The following is a 23,427-nucleotide window of genomic DNA, read 5'->3' as shown; positions in this document are numbered from 1 at the left end:
ACAGGATGAGGTGCAAGCTCTAGCTGGGGGTGTGGGCTCTGGGGTGGGACTGGGGGGTTTGGCATGAGGGAGGGGGCTCAGGGCTGGGGTACTGGAGGGAGTGAGGGCTCTGGCAGGGGGGTGTGGGCTCTGGGGTGGGACTGGGGATGAGGGGTTTGGAATTCAGAAGCAGGCGCAGGGCTGGGGCAGAGGGTTGGGGTGCAGGCTCTAGCTGGGGGTGTGGGCTCAGGGCTGGGGAACTGGGGTGCAGGAGGGGGTTCAGGATGTGGGCTCCAGAAGGGAGTTAGGGTGCAAGAGGGGGTTCTGACTTGAGGCAGAGGTTCAGGGTGCAGGCTCTGGGAGGCAGTTCGGGTGGGGGAAGGGGTTCTAACCTGGGGCAGGCAGTTCAGAGTGCAGGCTTCCTGCCTCCCCTGCCACGTCTGGCCCTGAGGTGAAGGCATAGCCAGGTGGCCCCTGCTGCTCCCACTGGCCGCGGTTCCCAGGCAATGGGAGCTGCGCAGCTGACCCTCATGCCAGGGGCCGCGCGTGGAGTCCCCTGCCTACTCCTGCGCGTAGAAGCTTCCGGGAACTGCATGGAGCCAGGGCAGGCAGGGAGCCTCCCTCAGCCCCACTGCGCTGCTGACTGGACTTTTAACAGCCTGGTCAGCGGTGCTGACCAGAGCCTCCAGGGTCCCTTTTCGACCTGGCGTTCCAGTCAAAAACTGGATGCCTGGCAACCCTAAACCCTCCCTTGCCACATGAGCAGAACAAACTGCTAGGAAGAGAGGAAGAAAGGCGAGCATTAATTTTCCTCCACAACAGCACTTTTTAGCATCAATTTCTTTTCAGGAATCATACACAGGAGTGACTGCAGCAGAAAAAGGGGATTAAATAAGTCCCCCAAAAGCGCATCTGCTCAAAGAGAAACACAAGCCAGGCTGACAAAGCAGCACTGTTACATTTATTTATTTTCAGAAAGCACTGAAAAGACCCAGAGTGAGCTGAGGAAATAGCACTGAGTCCCAGCCAACTCCTGAAGACCTTTCCAAAAACCTCCCACGTTGTGAAGAGGAGAGAGAGGAAATGCCATCCAGCTAGAGTGACCAGATAGCAAAAGTGAAAAATTGAGACAGTAGGTAATAGGCACCTATATAAGACAAAGCCCTGAACATCGGGACTGTCCCTATAAAATTAGGACATCTAGTCACCCTACATCCAGTTAGGCAAATATAGCAATTTTCATAGAATCATATAATTCTGGGTTTTCCTTTTATCAGAAAGCCTCCAAGAGAAGGAGTAGGTACATGGAGGAACACCTACACAGCACTGGTTCTGAAACAAAGAGCCTCCAGGTCAAGGAGATAAATAATAATGACAAAAACAAACAAAAAACATGAGGAAATAGAATCACCTCCCCATCATAAGGAGCTTTCAAAAAATATATATATATATATTTTCCTTCAAGAAGGTTTAAAAATCTGTCCACAAGCAGAGTCTCAAACAACAATTTTACACCTTGGCATGTGTGCACACCAACACACACAAAAGCCTACATGAGATTATAGGCCCAGTCCTGCTACAATTAAAGTCAAAGGCAAAACTAACACTGGGCCTAAATCTTCACTGCTTGCGTCCTGATTCACATCAGTGCAAAGCCAATGTAAAAGAATTCTTTGGTCCCTGACACCTAGGTTGGGTGCACCCATTTTTCACAGTGAGTGAACAAGATTGAGAATCAGGCCCGCTGACTTCAAAGGTGCAAGATCAGGCCATGTGAAAGGACAAGAACACACAGAAGAGGAAGGGCAGAGTGATTAAATATTTACAAAGCAACAAAAACTGCATACAGCCATTATTGTTTGACTTTATCAGCATGTCAGTTTCACAGACCCTAAAACAACACATTGGGTGTGTTTTATATCTTTATACTCCATTAGCCTTAATTCTGTCCATAAATCTGGGAAAAACTGGAGAATTAAAAATATGTATAAAATTTCAGCTTTGGGTGGCAAACCAAGATGCCCAGAAGACACAACAGAATGTACTGCCTTCTCTAGAATCTCTTTCTAAAGGAAATACTGAAGCACAAGTATTTATACAAGGCACATAAGTAAATACTGCACTGGGCAGTAGATTGTGTACATGTTTGGTAACACCCATTCACCTAGCTGATCCACCCAGTGCTCTTTCATGGGGAAAACTGAAGGCAAAAACACATGGAAAAAAATCTGCATTTCACCTGCTTTTGCATCTTATTAGTCGGCAACTGGTATCCTGTCTGTTTTACAGCAAATTATTTCAAAGATAGATCAAGAAATGGTAACATAAATCAATAGCTACAACTATTAGTTCTTATTACACACCATATTAAAGATGCCTATCCTGATTGTATCCATAAATAAAAGCACAAGAGACGGGCCAACTTACCTTCTGATTTACCACTTGTAACTCCATTTAAAGCCATATAGTTGTGTGAAAGGTTAGACCAGGGGTAGGCAACCTATGGCACAGGTGCCGAAGGCGGCACACGAGCTCATTTTCAGTGGCACTCACACTGCCCATGTCCCGGCCACCGGTCCAGGGGGCTCTGCATTTTCATTTAATTAAGCTTCTTAAACATTTTAAAAGCCTTATTTACTTTACATACAACAATAGTTTAGTTATATATTATAGACTTATAGAAAGAGACCTTCTAAAAATGTTAAAATGTATTACTGGCAGGCAGGACCGGCGCTAAGGTTTCTGGCGCCCTAGGCGCCGGGACATTTCACTGCCCCGCACGCGGGTCTCGCGGCTCCGGTCGGACTGCACAGGCAGGCTGCGGCAGGTCAAGGAGCCACGAGGGACCGGGCAGACCGTCCGCGATACGATGCGCAGGTTCCACCGGCGCCGCGGTCCGCTGACCGGGGCGGGGGTGGCCCTGGGCTGCCGGGCGGCGGCTCCCTGACCATGGGGGCGCCTGGCTGCTGGGGCTGCAGCGCGTGCTCGTGACCCTGGGGGCAGGGGGCGCCCTGGGCTGCCGGGCTGCGGCGGCAACGCACTGACCTCAGGGGCGTGCTGATCGGCGGCACCCTGACCCAGGGGACACTTTTGGGCGCCCCCAAATCTTGGCACCCTAGGCAACCGCCTAGTTCGCCTAAATGGTTGCACCGGCCCTGCTGGCAGGCAAAATCTTAAATTAGAGTGAATAAATGAAGATTCGGCATACCACTTCTGAAAGGTTGCCAATCCCTGGGTTAGACAAAGCAGAATTAGATCCTAAATTAAGCAATTAAAACTATAATTGAAACATATAGCAGCCTCAATGCATACCCAGAGATGGATTCTTTGTTTGATATGGTGAGATTTACATAATAATGAAATAGCTTCTGATCACATTTCTTTTTTCATCCCACAGATCAGGATTACGGGAGACATTCAATTATCCAAGACAAACTGAAGATAGGCCATTTATTTAAGATTTGCCAGCTGTCCAGTGCGGCAGGCATATGTGAACAACATAAATACAGCATGTTTGATCAGGTTCTACTCCACATTTACAGGTCTTGATTCCAGGGGCTGGAATTTCCAGATGAGAACAGTGAGGTGTTCTGAACTTCATATGAAGAGGCAATTGCTTACGATCAAGGAGTCATTACTGGCTTCTTTCCAAGCACATATTTATGCAAACTAGTAGAGTCTACTCTGAATTTGCATTAACTTGTCTAAAGAACTGCTTCCAAAGACCTATTGCTAACCCCCACACCCCAGCACACACACTACTTTTCCTATCCAAACATTATGAGTCAGATTCAGGGCTGAGTTCTATTCAGAACTGCACGTGGTCATCTAGACAAAGTAACTTACGTGAGGATTAACTTGTGATCTGCCGGATTCTTCTAAGCTCTCCTGCTATTATTTTAGCAGTTCAAAAAGGAGTGTTTTCCAAAAAGGGGAGTGGATTTTGGCCAAAGAGGGGGCATGGGAGGTGCAGTCTAGATGTATGTTGTTGTTCAGACTCCCTTAATTAAAGTCCAGTTCAGCTAGTATACATATGTCTCAACAGACTCAACCCTGAAGTCCCTATGCAAGCAAAATTCCAGTGAAGGCAACAGGAATTTTACGGGCCTTATGACTACCCAATCAATCTCAATGCCTATGAGTGCAATTCCCATTGAGGGGGCACACTTGCACTGCGATGAGATTTAAGACTCTTAAGAATGAATCAAGGGAACATGAACAAATAAATCTAAAATCTCAACCTCACTGTATCCATACAGCCAAATAGCAAACCTCTTTGTTTGCTTCCATACTGCTCCATGGTCCAATTACATGACAAGGCCTTTTTTTTTTTTTTTTGAAGTCCTCGCTGAAAGCATACCACTCTTTACTGATAAAGAGAATCTATACAGATTGCATTTCAGGAAGTAGCTGATTCACAAGATGTTGTGAAAAACAGAGGAGAGACAGCTACAAAGGAGGGATAGAAACCAGTCTCAGAGGGTTAAAAGGCCCTCCACCCTATCAACTCTGGGTAAATACAGGTCAATCGGGTTCAGCTGAGAAGGGGTTGCCAATTACAATCAGCTGAGAGGGAGCTACCTGAAGTTAGGATCAGCTGGTTCCAAGCGGGCACAGCGAGCAAGGGAGAAATATACTATAAAAAGGACTGGTGGAGGGAGGGAACAGACTTCCCCTGGGTCCCAAGGGGGACCAGATTACCCAAGCCTGTCTCCCAAGGGCTAAAAGCAGCGGAGGCTGGGGAGACCGAGAAGGTGCCTTGCCACAATGTGTTCAAGTTAAGTCACAAATGTAAACAGATATGCAATGAAATCAGACTCACAAGGATACTGCATGTGAAAACAATATCTAATAAAGGAGTTTCCTATTTCCTAAATTCCTGTAGTACCATTGTAAAGCAACTTCTGTCTGTTTTTTTATTGGATCCGTTATTTGAAATTCCTACTGATAGTTAATAGGAGATCACTTCTTTCTAACTGGAAACTCAAAGCATATGCAGCAAATCTCACAACACTCGTGCATCTAAACACACAAACTAGAAATGAAAAGAATAATACTTTTCTTTATTTATAAATTATAGGTGTCAGAGAAGCATACAAACCAAGATATTTGACTACAGTGGTAAAGTCATAGTTACTCTCCTCCATAGGGAGTTGAATTGTAACCTGTGCGAGGCACATTTCTGCTCTTGTACAAGGATACATGTATGCAAGTCTCATGGAACTCACTGGCTGGGGTTGCACAGGTGTAATTGAGAGCATGATTTGGCTCAGTGGCAGTTACAAGTGTGTATCTAAGGGCAGAATTTGGCATTTCATTCTTTAAGGTCCTAATCCTGCAAGACATTGGACACCTTTCACCATTACCAATGAATTTAGGTTTAGCTGATGTTGGGTCCTTTCTTTCCCAAACTCCCTCTCTCTCTGCTTGAGGGCTGATTCCACCTCCCTTACCTACAAGTGGGATAATAAACCAGGTACACCAGTGAGTCAGCCAAACCCACTTTATACTTTCAAAGCAGAATCAGCACCTGTTAAGAGGGTGGGGTGTTTGAGACAAAGTCTCCCTACACTGCCAGCCTTCCTGGCCAGCATGAACTTCACTCATTAGGGATCAAAGAAATGTAATTTCTCCAGACTTTACAAGTCCAGCTACTTGCTACTACCAGCAAAATACCAAATAATCAAGAAAACGTTAACTAAAATGCCTGCAGTGCTACTGTTTACCTGGATTCAACAAAAAGGGACCCTGGTGAAATTGCTTCACTGCTTTAGCAAGTGAACCAGTGGGGTTTAAAGGACTATGAGGTCAAATACTCAGCTGAATGCTTTCTGTATCACAAGAAAAAATAGATATTCTTTAGAGAAAAAAAAAAGTTTGGACAAGATCTCCAGGCACACAGCACTGTTTGCAGATCATACAGAAGTAGTTTTAAACCAAAGATAGACCACATGGCAACTGACTGTTAAAAGACAAGTAAAATTTCCTGTTTAAACATGAAGCCAGCAAAGTATTGCTAAAGAAAAGAGCTAAATTGGAGGCAACTCTGTCCCATCAGTGTACCGAAATGTTCAAAGGTGTTACACCACATGCTGCAATTTTGCATTAATTCTAAAACTGCAACAGCAGCAATCTATTTTGCATAATATTTTTCTAATTCACGTCCTTTCCTCTTACCGTATAGTGTTGCAAGCCAAATATTTGTTGAATATAGTTTTGGAGAATGATACATACAAGGCACAATCAAAGGGGAGCAGTGCCATAATTACTTTGTTTATGGCATTTGGCAGGTGGGAAGCAATGAAATTTTGAGGGGAAGCACTATATTGTATATGCAAAGCTCCTATATTAGGAATACTTCCTGGTTCTTTAAATCATGCTGATCAAATTAGACTATAACCAAACCAGTCTAGTACAGAGTGGAACTAGGACAAGAGCTTTATGAAAGTAGCAATGAAGCATGACTGCAGAGATGCAATACATTCATTCTAAGTAAGGCAGGTTATTTCTTTTACATATTATCCATCCATGAGCAATTTGCCATCACATACAAGGGTGCACAGCTGACAAGCCAGGATCAAATGCCTCAGGCAGAAAGCAGCATTGGGATGACAGAGCTAAAGTTTTGTAAAAAAAACAAAACAAAACTAGGCAGATCTCAAAAGAGGCTGGCATAAACTCCCAGGAGAGGCTGCTAAGCCAAAACCCCAAAGCAGAAGAAACTTTATGCCAGGCAGAACCCCCCACCCCCAAGATCCCAAGTAGTTTAGCTCATTTACTCATTCCTGTAGTGTGCCCTACCAAAGAATTGGGGGTTACCTGTGCCCAGCGCAGGTCTACGTGTGTAGGCAGGTGTCTCCAGAGTTCTCTGTGCATGGAGCGGGCTTGTACTGAGTGCCGCCTGTCTCCATACCCCAGGGAGGGAGGCTAGCCTGGCTGGGGCGGGGCCACAAGGTTCCAGCTGTGCCCTGGCGCTGAACTATGCGGGCGGGCCCTTGAAAGAAGAGTAGGAGAGCTCTGAGAATAGAGATGCCTTTAGCTTTTAGTTTCTCAAGGCGTGGTCGCATGAGAAGGGTGCCTGGAGGTGGGGATTTCTCTCTCGCCCGCTGTTCTGCACAGCTCTCTGTGCATGCAAAGAACAGGGTCCTACACGCAGGGCAGCAGGCGATACACAATCACTTGCCTGTGTGTCTATAAAACAATAAATCGCCTCCATGGGACAGCTCGTTACGAACTATAATTGGGAGTGTTCCCGTGTCAGAATACAGCCGCAGAAAGACGGATGTGGGTCTTGATGTGTTTATATAGACAATAAACGGAATAGTGTGTGTGTGTGTGTGTGTGTGTGTAAAATGCATAGTGTATGAATTACACAAAATGTGCATCTACGTGTCTAGAGAGGGGACACAGAGTTTACATACAAATTATAACTTTTGCATCTGAACAACCTGTGTAAATTCCACATGGCAAATACATGGTGTATATGCAGTATCAATGATGGCCCTACTGGTATATGTGGGAACCGTAGACTCTATGAAAAATAAAGTGTAGAAGAGAACTAAATAGCAGCGCTGGGTGTTTGTTGGACACCTAACTCCCTTAAGTGTCTTTGAAAAATCTCTCCTGGTGACTATTGCTCTTGAAACAGGCTCTCTGTCATACAGAAGAACTCTGGATTCAACAGCTGGGATATATAACACCAAAGGTATTTCCAGCTTTGCCTACTGGTACTTGGCTAACTGGCTGGCCCTCCATCCCACCTGCCTCAAGTAACTCACCACATCACTCCCCTACCACAGGACCCAATTCAAAGCCCACTGAAGTCAATGAGTGCTACTCTGGTGCTACCTGCTTCCTTTAAAATGTCTGTGCTGTAACCTGCCGTGCAGCTTGCATTGCTCCCAACTGTAGCAATGTTCCACGTGGATCCAGAGCAGCCACCAATCCTATTGGATTAGCATTGCATGAGCAATTGCCAGATGGGCAGCCACAGCACACACATGTATTAGTTACAGTTGACTTGCTAATTACACAAAGCATAAATATCCATCACTGCAGGGGATGTCCATAAAAACATATGTAGCCAAGAGTATCAGAGCACAGGATCATGAAATATTGTCTGAGTATCAGCAACTAAACTTGTTTTGCACAACTTCTAGACACAGACACAATAGGTCTGCATTGCCAGCAGCAATTAGCCATGAAAATTATCTAATTATTCCTCACAGTAATTTAACTTTGCTTTTCTGTTCCCATGAAAGATAAGGAGGTGTCATAGGTATGGAGATGAGGCTGATGTTTTCACAGCTTTAATCTAGATGGCCACAGGTAGATTTAATACACTTCTCTGAGCTCTAAGTGATTACAGTTTTGAGGAGAATTTTTCTTATCTTACCTGTGAGTAATTCTTATTTGCCATATTCCAGTTCCACTCAATGTCATGCATGTCAGCTTTTGCCTGGGTGGCTTATCCATCTAGCTGCTTCATGGCCACTCTTCTACTGCAGCATCTACAGTGCTTTGTCCTATTGATGTCCCATTTAAATAGTAAGCCATGGAGATTTGTCTTTATTAACAATTAGCTGTGGTCAGCAATATTTTACTGCCCTTCCACACTTTGTAGATAAACACTTTGGGCCAAATTCCATCCTGACTTAGACCCTGTCCAACCCCATGAAAATCAATGGACAGAATTTGGATCTCTATATGTTTCTAGTCTAAGTTTAGGATAATAACTGGACCTCTGCAGGCACAAGATGATGGCACAGGTTGTTGCCATCACATTGGTTTTATAACAATGTTACTCTATTAAAGTCAGTGGAATTACAACTGCATAAATCCAGCGTAATGGAGGAGAGATTCCAGTGTAATGGAGGATTTTGTTTTATTTTGTTGGAGGGCTGTCTTCCTCCTCTCACATTCTTCCCAGCTAACAGGAAGAATCCAAAACCATGAGCCAGCCTTTTACAAGGCAACTTTGAAAATGAAATGGGCTTATCTGTGTCAAGAAAAGACCCTCCCCCAAAGGAAAGAGCGGAGTCAAATCTATCAAAAAATGCAACAAGAGACTTGTGAAAAAATAAAAGATCAAGGGAGGCTGTCAGTTCATTGTTTAAATTAATATTTACTCTTTTTATCTGAAAAAGACCTAATGTAGGCTTTATAGCTTAATACAGTGGTAGTGTTGTTCTGAATAACCTCAAATGGGGAATGAAATACCACACAGATTACTCACATTTAAATTGAATTCCCATTGCAGTTTTATAGCATTGAAGATATGACACTGTTAATTATGGAATTTCTTTGGGTCACTTGTGACCTGTACCATACTTTCTAGCATTGCAACAGCCAGATTCAGATCTTTTAAAATGCGGATAAATTATTCTGCTAATCTGATTTTCAGAGGGCTTCTCCTGACTTCAGCTGAGTGCTCGGCCAGTCAGAAAACCAGGTCCACGATGTCTCAACCCAAAAACTGGGATTGCCAAAATCAGTGACCACTTGTGAATATTTTGTCAATAGTGAAAATGAGTTTTCTCACAGTGATACTGAGGTTCCTGATGATGGCAGCATCCTTAGCAAAGGATTACTCTCTATTATGATTGTTCATATTAAGTGACCAAGGAGGATATTTAAGCCCACAATGTTAAACATCCAGACAGAGCTTGGCAAGGATGTTAATTTCCTTTTCTTTTCCCTCATTTTCTGAGATGTTTCAGTTTCTAGCAATGCAACAGCCAGTACTAAAAGCTCAGCAACTGAAGACAGTTCTTTCCAGTTAAACAGGTTTAGCAGGTCTACTTCTAAAGAAGATGATGTCAAAATCCATGACTTCCTGAAAATAGAATTGCTTATATTTTCATGGTTAGAGAAACAGGCAGCTCCTAAAATATCCAGTTCAATTAACTTTAAATGCTGTAATCTTTATCTTTGTTCTTACTAACACCAAACAGTAACCTGGATCTAAGGAAGTCCTGTTCAGTTTGCCTTTGTATCTAGCTCTAAAATAGCAAATGAAATAACTCTGACAATCTCTAATGTGCAATTCACACACCCTCAGAAAGCAGAGTCTTAGAGCCTGCTCTTTTTTCTACAGACCTTCCCTTTAGCCTTTGATACAGGAAATAAATAAACCAGCCTAATCCTATGCTGTAGTACAGTGACAGATTAAAGCATCTCCCCTAGTGCTACTCATTATTGTAATAGAGTGTGCTGACCCTTTAAGGGAGGCTCCAGGACCGGCTGGGCTCTGTTTCTGGTTTCAGCCCAGAAGACAGGCATTCTGGGAGTTGTAGTTCTCAGAACATATGAGACCTGTAGGCTTCACAGGGAGGTATGCTAGGAGAGGAGGCTGTATACAACCATCTCCCTTTCATTAGTGTAGAGGAAACTGGGATGGAGCTCAGAGTTTCTAGGGGAGTCTCTCTATTAAGAATGAGACCTGGAGCGAGCTGTCGGTAGGCATCTTTGCAAAGAGAGCCTGGAAAGGAACAGGCTGTGATAGAAGGACTTGAAGAAGCCAGGGAAGAAAGGACATCTCTAGAAGGTCTTTCTGGTGAGGACACTAGGAAAGGAGTTCTGGGTCTTTCCTGTCAAAGGGAAAGAACCTTGGGGAGGAAGGTCTGTGAAATAACCCAGAAACTAAAGTACTGTGAGAAGAGGGAGTGGTTTTTGGTCAGGAACAAGACCTAGCTAAGTCCTGAGGGGGAAGCTGAGAGATTGTGGCAAAGCCGAAGAAAGTGTCCTGGGGGAAAGAAAGGCAGAGACAGTTTGGAGATGGACCTATTGCTCACTTTGTTATCTAGGACACAAGGCTGGAGCTCTTAGAAGATGGAGATATTGTTATTATACCCCCAACAGAGGATACTGTGTCATGAAGAGTGAAACGGGGGGAGGGCCGGATTGTTTTCATTTGGACTATTGTTTATTGGGACTTTTGTGGTTTGGTTAGACTATGAAACTAACTTACAAGTGGGGAAAACAGCCCCTCTGAATACTGAATTATCATAGTGAGAAGGCTAGCTTTTCACCATGCCCAGTCACTACAAACTCCACAATGACTTGTGAAAGAGAAACGAAGGCTACCCCTGGAACAAGAACTGATTATCACAAATTGCTGCCTGAGAATAAACTGATAGCATGTGGTTTTTGTAAGAAGTTTCAACAGATATCACATGCTTCATTATCTTGAGAAATTATGGGGAAGTGATTCTAAGAAAGAGAATATGAAGCAACTGAAGCAACATACAGATTTAGCTTGATAAGTTAGAGGAAAGGCTGGAGACAGTGGTTACTCAAAGCTTTCAATGCTATTGTTTCTGTGGAAATGTTTTGTGTTGTTATTCTGAGGAAATACTGTTATGACCATGTGTGTAAGTGGATCCTTGTTCCCTGAAAGCTCTAAACTAAAGCTGCTAATCATCTATCCCTAGGACAGTGATTGCCTCTTGTCCCATTTGAACACAGTCATTAATCATAGAATATCAGGGGTGGAAGGGACCCCAGGAGATCATCTAGTCCAGAGGTCGACAACCTTTCAGCAGTGGTGTTCTGAGTCTTCATGTATACACTCTAATTTAAGGCTTTGTGTGCCGGTAATACATTTTAATGTTTTTTAGAAGGTCTCGCTAGAAGTCTATAATATATAACCAAACTACTGTTATATGTAAAGTAAACAAGGTTTTCAAAATGTTTCAGAAGCTTTATTTAAAATTAAATTAAAATGCAGATCTTATTAGTTTACTCTGATCCTTGCCCTTGCTTTTCCTTGCTGAGTTTTCCAATGTCTAGTGGCATGTATTTGGATACTTCAAACTGCACACAGGCTTCTAAGTGATCAGTTGTTAACCAGCTGGAATCCAAGATGGCAGCTGGTAGGGTTGAGCAGGGCCCGAGGCCTGAACCCTGTCTGGCCGGGGTCCTGCACTGGAACTCCAACTGGAAGCAAGGTGAGTGAGGCTGTGGCGGGACCCTGGCTGGCAAGGGGCCAGCAGCGGGAACCCCAGAGTGGCAGCAGGCTGAGCAGCTCAGCCTGCTGCCGCGCTGGGGTTTCAGTTGCCGGCTCCTTCCAGCTGCCAGCCTGGGGTTCCTTCCTCCAGGCCAGGTGCTGAGTGGGATTGGTGGTGGGACCCTCGCTGGCAAGGGGCCAGCAGCAGGAACCCCAGAGCGGCGGTGGGCCGAGCGGCTCAGTCTGCCCTGCGTGCCATCAAAAATTGGCTTGTGTGCTAATCTCTGATCTAGTCTAACCCGCTGCTTAAAGGGGAAAACCAATCCCCAATTAAATCATCCAACAGATTTTTGCCCTATATCCCTAAATGGCCCCCTCAAGAATTGAGTTCACAACCCTGGGTTTAGCAAACCAATGCTTAAACCACTGAGCTATTGCCCCACTTAGTTTGTCTGTGTGTGTGTGCACACACATGTGTGCACACATGCCCAGCCCAAAGATGAGGAGAGCCTGTAACAGACCCTGCTATAGAGGCTGTCTCTTTAGCTTAAGCTATAGAGACTCATACTTTCAACTCTGAAAGATCCTTTGATTCAATCATTGGTGTTGACCAAGGCATGGTTGTCTCACAAGGTGTGGGTAGACTGGCTTGAGCATTAGAGTCCACAAACACAGTGCAATTTGCAAGACTGGAGCCTCCTATTTCACTAATTTGGGGTACACAATTAGTAGATGTACACTATCTAACTTTAATATTGGGGTGAATACTAAATAACTGGAAATAATATGGGCAAAGCCATTTGTGAACTAAACAGTAGCTAGAACATAAAAATGGCCACACAGGGTCAGACGAATGGTTCAACTAGTCCAGTATCCTATCTTCCAACTGTGGCCAGTGACAGATGCTTCAGAGGTAATGAACAGAACAGGGTAATTATCTAGTGATCCATCCCTTGTCATACAGTCCCAGCTTCTAGCAGTTAGAGGTTTAGGGACAGCCAGAGCATGGGGTTGCATCCCTGACCATCTTAGCTTATCCTCCAGGAACTTATCTAATTCTTTTTTGAACTCACTTATATTTTTGGCCTTCACAACATCTCCTGTCAATGAGTGCCATAGGTTGACCATGCATTGTGTGAAGAAGTACTTCCTTATGTTAGTTCTCAACCTGCTGCCTCTTAATTTCATTGGATGACCCTTGGTTCTTGTGTTATGTGATGGGGTAACTAACACTTCCTTATTCACTTTCTCCACATTATTCATCATTTTATAGCCCACTATCATATCCCTCTCTTAGTCATCTCTTTTCCAAGCTGAAAAGTCCCAGTTTTTTAACCCCTCCTCATACGGAAGCTGTTCCATATCTCTAATCATTTTTGTTCCCCTTCTCTGTACCTTTTCCAATTCTAATATATATATATATATTGAGATGGAGTGACCAGAACTGTGCAGTATTCAGGTTGTAGGGGTACTATGGATTTATATAGTGGCATGATGATATTTTCTGTCTTATTATCTATCCTTTCTTGATGGTTCCTAACATTCTGTTCGTTTTTTTGACTGCCGCTGCACATTGAGCGGATGTCTTCAGAGGACTATCCCTGAAGATGCCAAGATCTTTCTTGAGTGGTAACAGCTAATTTAGACCCCATCGCTTTGTATGTATAGTTAGGGTTACGTTTTCCAATGTGCAATACTTTGCATTTATGAGCATCAGATTGCACCTGCCAGTGTGTTTCCTAGTCACCCAGTTTTGTGAGATCCCTTTGTAACTCTTTGAGTCAGCTTTGGACTTAACTATCTTGAATACATTTGTATCATGTGCAAACTGTGTCACCTCACTGTTAACCCCTTTTTCCAGATCATTTATGAATATGATGAATAGCACTGGTCCCAGTAGAGATTCTTGGGGGACCCCACCACTTACCTCTTTCCATTCTGAAAACTGACCATTTATCCCTAGCCTTTGTTTCCTATCTTTTAACCAGTTACTGATCCATGAGAGAAACTTCCGTCTTATCCAATGACTCCTTACTTTGCTTAAGAGACCCTCTCAAAGCTTTCTGAAAGGCCAAGTACTGCATATCCACTGGCTCAACCTGGTCCACTTGCTTGTTGATTCCCTCAAAGAATTCTAATAGATTGGTGAGGCATTATTTCCCTTTACAAAAGCTGTGTTCATCCATCTGTCTGATAATTTTGTCTATCTACTACAGTTTTGACCAATTTGCCTGGTACTGAAGTTAGGCTTACCAGCCAGTAATTGACAGGATCACTTCTGGAGTCTTTTTTTAATAAAAAATGGCATCATATTAGCTATCATAGAAGCTGATTTAAAGATAGTTTACGTACCACAGTTAGTGGTTCTGCAATTTCACAGTTGAGTTGCTTCAGAACGTCGGGCTGAATACCATCGGGTCGTGGTGATTTATTACTGTTTAATATATTAATTTGTTCCAAAGCCTCCTGTATCGATACCTCAGTTTGGGACAGTTCCTCAGATATGTCACCTGAAAAGTATGGTTCAAGTGTGGAAATCTCCCTCACATCCTCTGCATGAAAACAAATGCAAAGAATTCATTTTGCTTCCCCATAATACCACAAAATCAAGCCGGGGGAGCAGTAACAGCAGGAGGAACAGGAAGTAGTCCAAACAACTGGGATCCTCCTTCTCTGGTCTTTGGGTCTTGTGCTTCCTACTCCTGCTGCTGGTTTAAGGACTAGAGGGGTAGAGCCTCAAACTGGGGCTGGGTTTCATGGGTCCTAGATAAGCAGTTGCCAGCAGGCTGCCAGGTGGAGAGTTGGAGTGTGGCTGTTCCCGTGAATGCTGTTCACGACTTTCAAGACCCATGGGTCATGACTGGTATCCTCAGTGTGAGAGGGTACCAGGACATCATCTGGAGGGAGGGACCCAACTATGGGACTGGTTCCCTCTGCTTCCTTTTTATCTTCTCCCTCCTCCACAGCACAGAGGCTGTCAGACTGGGGTTAGGACTACTCTATTGTGTCCTGGAAAGTCTTTTCTGTGTACCGCTCTGCCTACCTTAGCTCCTGCAGTTCAGCCACTCTGGCCTCAAGAGCCCATACTCAGTCTCTAAGGGCCAGGAGTTGCTTGCACTGAATGCAGGCATACACCACCTGCCCACAAGGGAGGTAATCATATGTGCTGCATTCAGTGCAATAAACTAGGTAACCCCCACTCTGCTGCTGGACTTCTGCCTGCATTATTTTTATTCTTGCAGAAGTTTTGTTATTGTTTGGTTGGTTTTGTTTGTAGTTGTTTTGTTTTTTGAGGTTGGTGGGGTGTCCATTGACATATATTTAGTGAATGTTTGTTAGGAGTATGTAGCTGTTATACTGTGCCTCTCTAAACTCCCTCACAAAACTCCCACATTTCCTGTTTCTGTCCACTAGCTCCTCTGGTCCCTTAAACCCCTGTTCTCCTTGAGTTAATCAAGTCCCCTTGCCCAGGAATCCTAAAGGAATTAGGGATCAAAGGACAACAGGATAGGGCCTTGTTAGGAAGCTCTCAACCTTGCCTTGCAGGTATCTAGGCTCAGCAATAAAGGATGATTGATTATAGTTGATCATTTATTATCCCAACATGTTAGTAGTAAAAGCCTGTAACAGTAGGTAGCCTCATAACCTCACAACACACACACAAAAATCACTTAGCTCTTCTTTCTCTGATTCTGTGTTGTTAACTAGCTATTGTCACTATCACGCAACATGAAGAAATCCATCCAGATAATACATCTCCTTTCACTTAAGAGGTGTATGGGGATTCTAGTGCCAATGCACAATTAACTGTTCTTACTCCCATTTTCTATAATGATACTCCTTTGTAAAGTGCTTTGAGATCTACTGATGAAAAGTTCTACACAAGAGCTAGGTATTAGTATTATAAAGACATTTTGGCCATTTAATGCACTCTAAAAATAATAATATTTTATAAAATAATTTCTTTGCTTCTCAACTAGGATGCTGACCGATATGCTCATAAAAGATTAGAGAGCTTAATCTGAAGGCCCTTTGACTTCTGTGGACCTATCAAGTTAACACAATAAGTCCACATGATAATATTGGTAGCTGGCTGTTAAGCAATGTTGATTGAGACCTTAGGTCCTCTCTAGCTTCAACCAGCAGACTCTTGAATTTATTCTTGACTTGCAGCATGTGTGCATAAGAAAGAGACGGTATCCTAGTGGTTGACTCAGGCAGCCCGTTTGGAACAGGCATGATTTCCACACCTATTATCCAGCTCTGTCAGCAGGGGAAGGTGGCACCCGCTTTGTCCAGGAAAGAACAGGGAAAGGCAGCAGCAGCTAAAGTCTGCGAGCTCAGTTGTACTGATGAATGCTGAGGAAGGCTGATGAGTGGTATGTTGCCATTTTTGATTCTTGTCACCTTCATCAGCTGCTCCATATTAAGTGGCAGGACAAGATCAGCAATGAACCCAGTAACCACCTCCATCAGCACTGGTTTAGCATTGGCAGATTTCTTGGTACAGACATATCATTATGATGGAAGATCAATGAATTATGAAGCATGTAGGCCAAGGAATGCCACTATATGATAGGTGATCACGTGATCACAGACAGCCTCAATGGTACAATAGGATTGACAATGACAGACATAGCCTGAGCATCCAGCCAGAAGATCATAAAGACCTACCCAGAGGGGTGGCGCTCTTGTCTGCAAGGAGGCTACACGTCTTTGGAATGTGCCTTGAGGATGATGCGATGAAACAGCAACTATGAGAATGTGAGACAAGGCAAAGGAACAATTGTAGGTAGCGCTAAATGTGAGTTTATGCTGTTGCTGCTGTTAAAACCTTAGCCATTGATATTGCTATATCCAGTCCTCGGTATAGGGGATACTAAATAGGGAACTAATGCAAAACTGACAAATAGATAGCTTAAGTTTAGTAAAAGCACTGGCCAAGACTGAACACAATATTTAAAGTCAGGGTATGCCATCAATTTATGTTGACAAATATTTCTAGTATTAGCCTCTCTATCTTCCTTATTACAACCAAACATTTTGTTTGCGTTCCTGACCAACCCTGGCCATTGAGTTATTTTTTGTTAATTGTGCTGTCCACAAATAAATTTAGGAACCTGACTTGCCATGGTTTTACTGCTTGTATGAATTTCACTGAACTCAGAAGAGTTATACCAGCTTAAACCTGAGCGAAGAATAATGCCCTAGGCTTGTTGTTTTTTCAAACCTTGCACAAGTAGTTAAAGTTGTCCCTTCCAACATGCATTGCTTGACTCTTGCCTGTACTGAATTTCATCTCTTGTCACGTTGTCCAATCACCTAGCTTTGTCAGGTCCATGCAATTCTCTAAATTGGGATGTTCTTCACAAATCCCTCAGTTTGACTGAACTAGATCATATTGACTAACCTGATGTTTCAGCATATCTCCAATGCTAACCTCTCTGTTCAAGAGAAGCAGTGCTGAAGTAGCGATGCTATTTTACTATTTGCTAAATGCTGCTGTGAACTATCAATTTTTCAGTAACAACAATGTTCAGAATTAGAGTCTCTTCTTCAGTTTGGGCCCTTTGCATCACTTTGGCAGTGGAAAAGGGCCAGAAAGCTGCTGGATATCTCTGTGTGGCTCCTATGCTATTTTTCTGCAGCCCCCAGCATAGGGAGCATGTTAAGTGTAGGGCATGCTGTGTCCTTGGCTGGCGAATGGTCCCTTGAAGTAGTTACCAGCCTGTGTACTTAGTTTGGAGCGATCTCCAGGCCCAAAACCAGGGAATTTCAGCTAGCTCTTTTCAGACCTTCCCACCCTCTGCTGTGTCGAGCAGATACTGGATATAATAGGGAATCTGGACCATAGAGATGGTGAACCAATAAGTCTCCACCATGTCACCTAGCAGTTTGGTGTGGCGGCCGCTTAGGAAAGAGCCTGTGAGAGGGAAGACTTCAGTCAGTGGAGTCTGAAATCTGTGTTCAGTAGAAATATGCCATCTGTCACTGAAGCCTGATATAAGGCAGAAGAGACTCGAGCCTTATGTGTATAGCGAGTGGGAGGGAAAGTGAAAAGAGATTAGTTCTGAGCTTTTTTTGAAGAATCCAAAATGAAAAGTAGCAAGTAGAATTTTATCACTGGTGAGAGAAAGAAAGCCTGGAAAGGATGGTGGCGAAGAGGGTCTGTACAGGTGTTTGAAATCCAGTCATCAGCATCATCTCAGTCATCTCATAGTGAGGTGAGAGCCTACTTGGAATGTCCTAGTACTTGCCCTCTAGTGGCTAAGAAAAAGAAAGCACTCACATGTGTTTGGCTTCCCTGTAAAGTAAAAGAATAGTCAAGAGTCTCCATAGTGAAATTTTGTGGACCTTTGAAAACAGAAGCCAGCAAGTTGTCCTCTCCCACAAGCCCAAGTGCTAAGAATATGATATTGTAAAGCCTGACTTTTCCTCCCACTGTATTGTTTTAATGTTTAGAAAACAGCAGTAGGCTGAACAATGAGTCATCTGTCACTAGATGGGGTTAAAGTCATTTCCGTTTTCTGTTGCCATGGGAAAGTTAATGTCCTAGAGATTTGTCCTTTCTCCCACTCAAACACGTAGGAGTAGAAAGCCCAAAACTCAACAGAGCTAACCAGTTTTTTTTCTTCATATTTTTTCCCCTATAAACAAACTTCCATGGCCTGATAGCACAGTCGGTCCATTCCAAGAATCATCCCATTAATAATGTCATTCCCCTTGGGTTGCAAAACATCTAGAAGCAGAGTTTAAGTAAATATTTGAATGAAGACAATTTGAAACATTTAGAGTAGCTTAATTTTATTACTCATTGGGGTGTATGCTGCTTAGCTTGTTTCCTGCGTATGTATTCAAGGTAGTGGCAATGCACAGGGATGCAAATCAACACTTTCAAAAACTAAACTAAATATTTATTAAGCTAATGTGCGTTAAAGTAGCATGATTACTAACAGTCAAAATGTAGATAATAACATGAGACAGGAGTGTGGAAGGTGCTGAAAATACTGTTTAAAACTTTTGCTAACATATATTTCATATGAGCAGCAGCCTAGCAGCACCTAGTGTTGATCATGGATATAGCTGAACGTTATCAAAACACCATATGAACAGTCTGATTAGCCATACACACTGAGGCCTGGTTCTTCTCGCACTTACACCACTGAAAATCAGTCAGACCAGTGTAAAATTGCTGTGTTGGGGCCTTAGAACCTCCTCCTACTAGAGTTTCGTAGTGTACCATCTTTTCAAGCTCAGTGCCTTCATTAGCCTATGAATCTTTACAGAATTGCACTTACCTGCACATATTCCCAGTCTACCTAGCTCATTTTGACAGCTATTGCTGCTCCATTTACATTGCCAGGTGTACAGACCTAAATGTTCAAACCCAGCTGAGCTCTATAGTGACCAAAACTTGTTACCACTTGCATTACAATTAAGAGGCTGACTGCTAATGGACAGCAAACCACACTACGGAAAACACCATAGAAATTAACACAAGTTATGCCCTTGGTGACAATCTCAGCTAGAAAAGTGAAGGATAGGAAGGCCATCATAGAAGTAGCCTCTTGAAAGCAGGGTAGAGACATGTTGATGGGGCATATGGGAGAAGCTTGCTATGTTACTGTTTCTCCTGTACTATTCTGTGAATAAACAGATGACTTAGGCCTGCTCTCTACACAAACGTGCACCTGTTTTTGCTGAAGGAGTGGTTTTAAATAAGTTTATTCAAACCCTACAAAAACACAGATCTCAGTTTTAAAAGTACTTTATCGTGATTTAGGTTAAGTCACTTTTTCATCACAAGTTAAACTGTCATAAGCCACGCAAACCATAATGTGTGTCTGTGCAGAATTTTGCATCCATTGAACTAAATTGTTTTTTAAATGAATTTAAGTTAAACTGGTGCAACTTTCTCATGTAGACAAGCCTTCATATCACCAGTGCTGTCATTTTGGTGCCCAGAAGAAGTACTAAATTAAAAAGAGAAACCACTGCTCCATTAGTACATCTCCAGAACATAACATCCTCTGGGTTTCTCAAAACAAATCCATGAATGGTTCCCTTCCTAATCTAGCTCCATTCCCTCACACACTATGAGAGGGAACAAATTTGTACCATGTTACATGCATAAATATATAGGCATCTGGGTAGGGAGTAGAACTGAGTGTACAAAATGCTGTTACATGTATTTTGTTGTGGGCACACATTCATTAAAGACAAAGGCCTGGATCATTGTTTATTCCCCACGGACTCTCCCAAGAGGTGGGAGTTGGGGGGCAAAAGGGCCAGGAAAATCTGTGAGATTCATGTCTATAATGAGAAGCCACAGTATGTGCAAGGGGCCTAGCTATTGAAATCCACCACCCCCAGGGACCTGCATGAAAGTGATGAGTGTGCCCCCGGCTCCCTGCCACTGATAGCAGAGCTCCTAAAGGTGCTGACTCCCTCATAACTGCAGAAAAGAAGCTGCAGAAAGGACATTGCAGGAGTTATACTGCTTGGTTTTCACACTGTGCTGTTATCTGCTCTTTTAGTGACATACCAGGTTGCTTTAACCTCCAGATAAAAGACTCAGTCAGAGTCAAAGCATGACTCAGACCAAGGACTACATTTTTTGTATGCTACTGTGCAAAGGTCCCTCTTCATCATGGAATGAAATACAACCCTGATTACCACATAACAGCAAGAAAATATGGAATGTTAACCATTCCAGTCATGAGAAAGGCATTACAGAGCGTATTGGAAACATGCAGCCAAAAAGGAGATCAGAGCTGTGATTTGTTATTAAGACATTCACACTAGATGGGAAGCGCTAAGTAACATTAAGCTGTTAGGCTCTCTTTCTTCACTCTACATGCAGGAAATTACATTTTAAAGTAGTGTATGATCTTTCTAAGTCTTTAAAGGGGTCACGCGCTATGAACATCTGGCATGCTTATGTTGTCATTCAAGACCATGAAGTCATCTTGCAACTTACATTCATAATAGAGCCAATAATGTATAATTTTCCATGTGTCACTTTATTGACTTGCTAATAGAACAGAGATTAAAGGTAATCTACGAGAAGACAGACTGTGCATATTTAATAAAATTACAGGACCGCTAATTTTAATTAAATTAAATTGGCGTTTGGATAATATTTCATAAAGACAGTCAATGCTGTAAGAATAAATAAACTTTTTAAATCTTATGGTGACAACCCATAGATCAATTAAGTGCCAAAAGAACCCCAGACTTATCCAGTGAAATTAACATTGTGAAATCCATCAAAGGCACACATTCAAAGCTAAGGTTGAGGTGCTGCCTTCATGTCCCGCTTTACTGAGTTATTGCAGCTCCTATTAATCCTGAACATAAGAACAACCATACTGGATCAGACCATAGGTCCATCTAGCCCAGTATTCTGTCTTCTGACAGTGGCCAATGCCAGGTGCCCCAGAGGGAATGAACAGAACAGGTAATCAAGTGATCCATCCCCTGTTGCCCATTTCCAGCATTTGGCAAACAGAGGGTAGGGCCACCATTCCTGACCATCGTGCCTAATAGCCACTGATGGTCCTATCCTCCATCAATTGCTCTAGTTCTTTTTTGAATCCTGTTATAGTCTTGGCCTTCTCTACATCCTCTGGCAAGGAGTTCCACAGGTTGACTATGCGTTGTGTGAAAAAATATTTCCTTTTATTTGTTTTAAATCTGCTGCCTATTAATTTCATTTGGTGAACCCTAGTTGTTGTGTTATGAGAAGGAGTAAATAACACTTCCTTATTTACTTTCTTTACACCAGTCATGATTTTATAGACTTCTATCATATCTCCCCTTAGTCATCTATTTTCCAAACTGTAAAGTCCCAGTCTTATTAATTTCTCCTCATATGGCAGATGCTCCATACCCCTAATCATTTTTGTTGCCCTTTTCCAAACCTTTTCCAATTCCAGTATATCTTTTTTGAGATGTGGTGACCACATCTACACACAGTATTCAAGATGTGAACATACCATGGATTTGTAAAGAGGCAATATGATATTTTTTGTTTTATTATCTAGCCCTTTCTTAATGATTCCCAACATTCTGTTCATTTTTTTTACTGCCCCTGAACATTGAGTGGATGTTTTCAGAGAACTATTCACAATAACTCCAAGATCTTTTTCTTGAGTGGTAACAGCTAATTTAGACCCCATCATTTTATATGCATAGTTTGGATTATGTTTTCCAGTGTGCATTATGTTGCATTTATCAACACTGAATTTCATCTACCATTTTGTTGTTCAGTCACCCAGTTTTGAGAGATCCTTTTGTAGCTCTTTGCAGTCTGCCTGGGTCTTAACTATCTTGAGTAGTTGTATCATCTGCAAATTTTGCCACCTCATTGTTTACTTCTAAGGTCATCTGGTTTCGGGGGCTAAACGTCTACAACCCATTGCACTAAAGATTGCGTCCCATGCCACCTTGACTTTCCAGGGCTAGATTCTCTAGCCTGTTTGCACAACTTCGGCCATGACAACTAGAATCTTGTCACATCTTGCTAGCTCAGAATTCTCCCAACCTGGGGAAGTCCTCAGCTGGCATAAAACTAGCATAGCACCCTCTCCTCTTCCTAGTCCTAGGGGACATAAGTGGCAGGAAGAGAGCTGGATCTCTGTTTGTTACCAGCTGGTGTATATTAGAGGGCCAACATAATGCCAGCCTGAGAATCAGGAAGCCACATCTGGATGTTTTACAGCCCTTGTGACCTCTGCTGGGCTCATTGGACACAGTAGTGATCCTGGACTTGCTGTCAGTTCTTGTCACAAATAAACTAATATTACACAGGTAAAGATGTGTCCACTCACTCAGGAGGGCTGGAAAATAGTTCCCTTCTGACTCTATGTAATAGCATTGCCATCTCAGATGCCATCCTAACTGAAGCATCATATAACCATGGCAACTCTCCAGGGGCAGCATGTTTGAAATGAGTTCTGCTGTTTTCAGTATTGTGCAGTTGTGACTCAGAAGTTATATGTGATAATGTGCATCAGATATAATGACTTAAGTTCTTTCATTCAAAATATTTGCCATTACAGGTACAGGAGCAACTGGGGGACTTGTTCAGTAAGCAGTGTTGTTTTCGTGGTCATCACTAGTCCTGGTCTGACTGCAGTCAATGGCCATTTTGCCCCTGAGTTCAGTGGCAGCAGGAACAGGCCCCAGAATCTTCCCAGTCCCCTCTTCTGTCCCATACTTGGAGCTGAAATTATCTGTTTTTAGAGGGATGATCGAAAGAATTGCACAGTGCACTTGATTTTAAAACAGAAACAAGCAAAACTCTCAGTGAATCTCCTGACACAAATTTTATTTTATAAATAACTATTGCTAGGGGTGAGCATGGTCACATGCAGAGACATATGCATGTGTTCTGCATATGCTGACCTCTAGGGCACAAAGGATATTGGGTTCAGTCTTGGCTGTAATAGACTAGTCATTGGAAACAATGACTATAGTGCCGTCAGCAAATTTCTGGC

The 23,427-nt window shown here is 43.0% G+C and overlaps 1 protein-coding gene across 1 annotated transcript in view; it reads right to left on the bottom strand.

Moving 5' to 3' along the window:
* Positions 1–6,891, bottom strand: part of PLD1 (phospholipase D1) — a 129,962-nt gene extending 123,071 nt beyond the window's left edge. The window contains exon 1 of the mRNA XM_032783671.2: positions 6,799–6,891. The gene's annotated coding sequence lies outside the window, so the exon portion shown is untranslated. The remainder of the gene's footprint in view (positions 1–6,798) is intronic.
* Positions 6,892–23,427: the final 16,536 nt, after the last annotated feature.

This window comes from Chelonoidis abingdonii, chromosome 8 (genome assembly GCF_003597395.2).
Source record: "Chelonoidis abingdonii isolate Lonesome George chromosome 8, CheloAbing_2.0, whole genome shotgun sequence".
Taxonomy (NCBI): domain Eukaryota; kingdom Metazoa; phylum Chordata; order Testudines; family Testudinidae; genus Chelonoidis; species Chelonoidis abingdonii.
The sequence above is the reverse complement of the archived record's forward strand: the minus strand, read 5'-3'. Positions and strand labels throughout refer to the sequence as shown.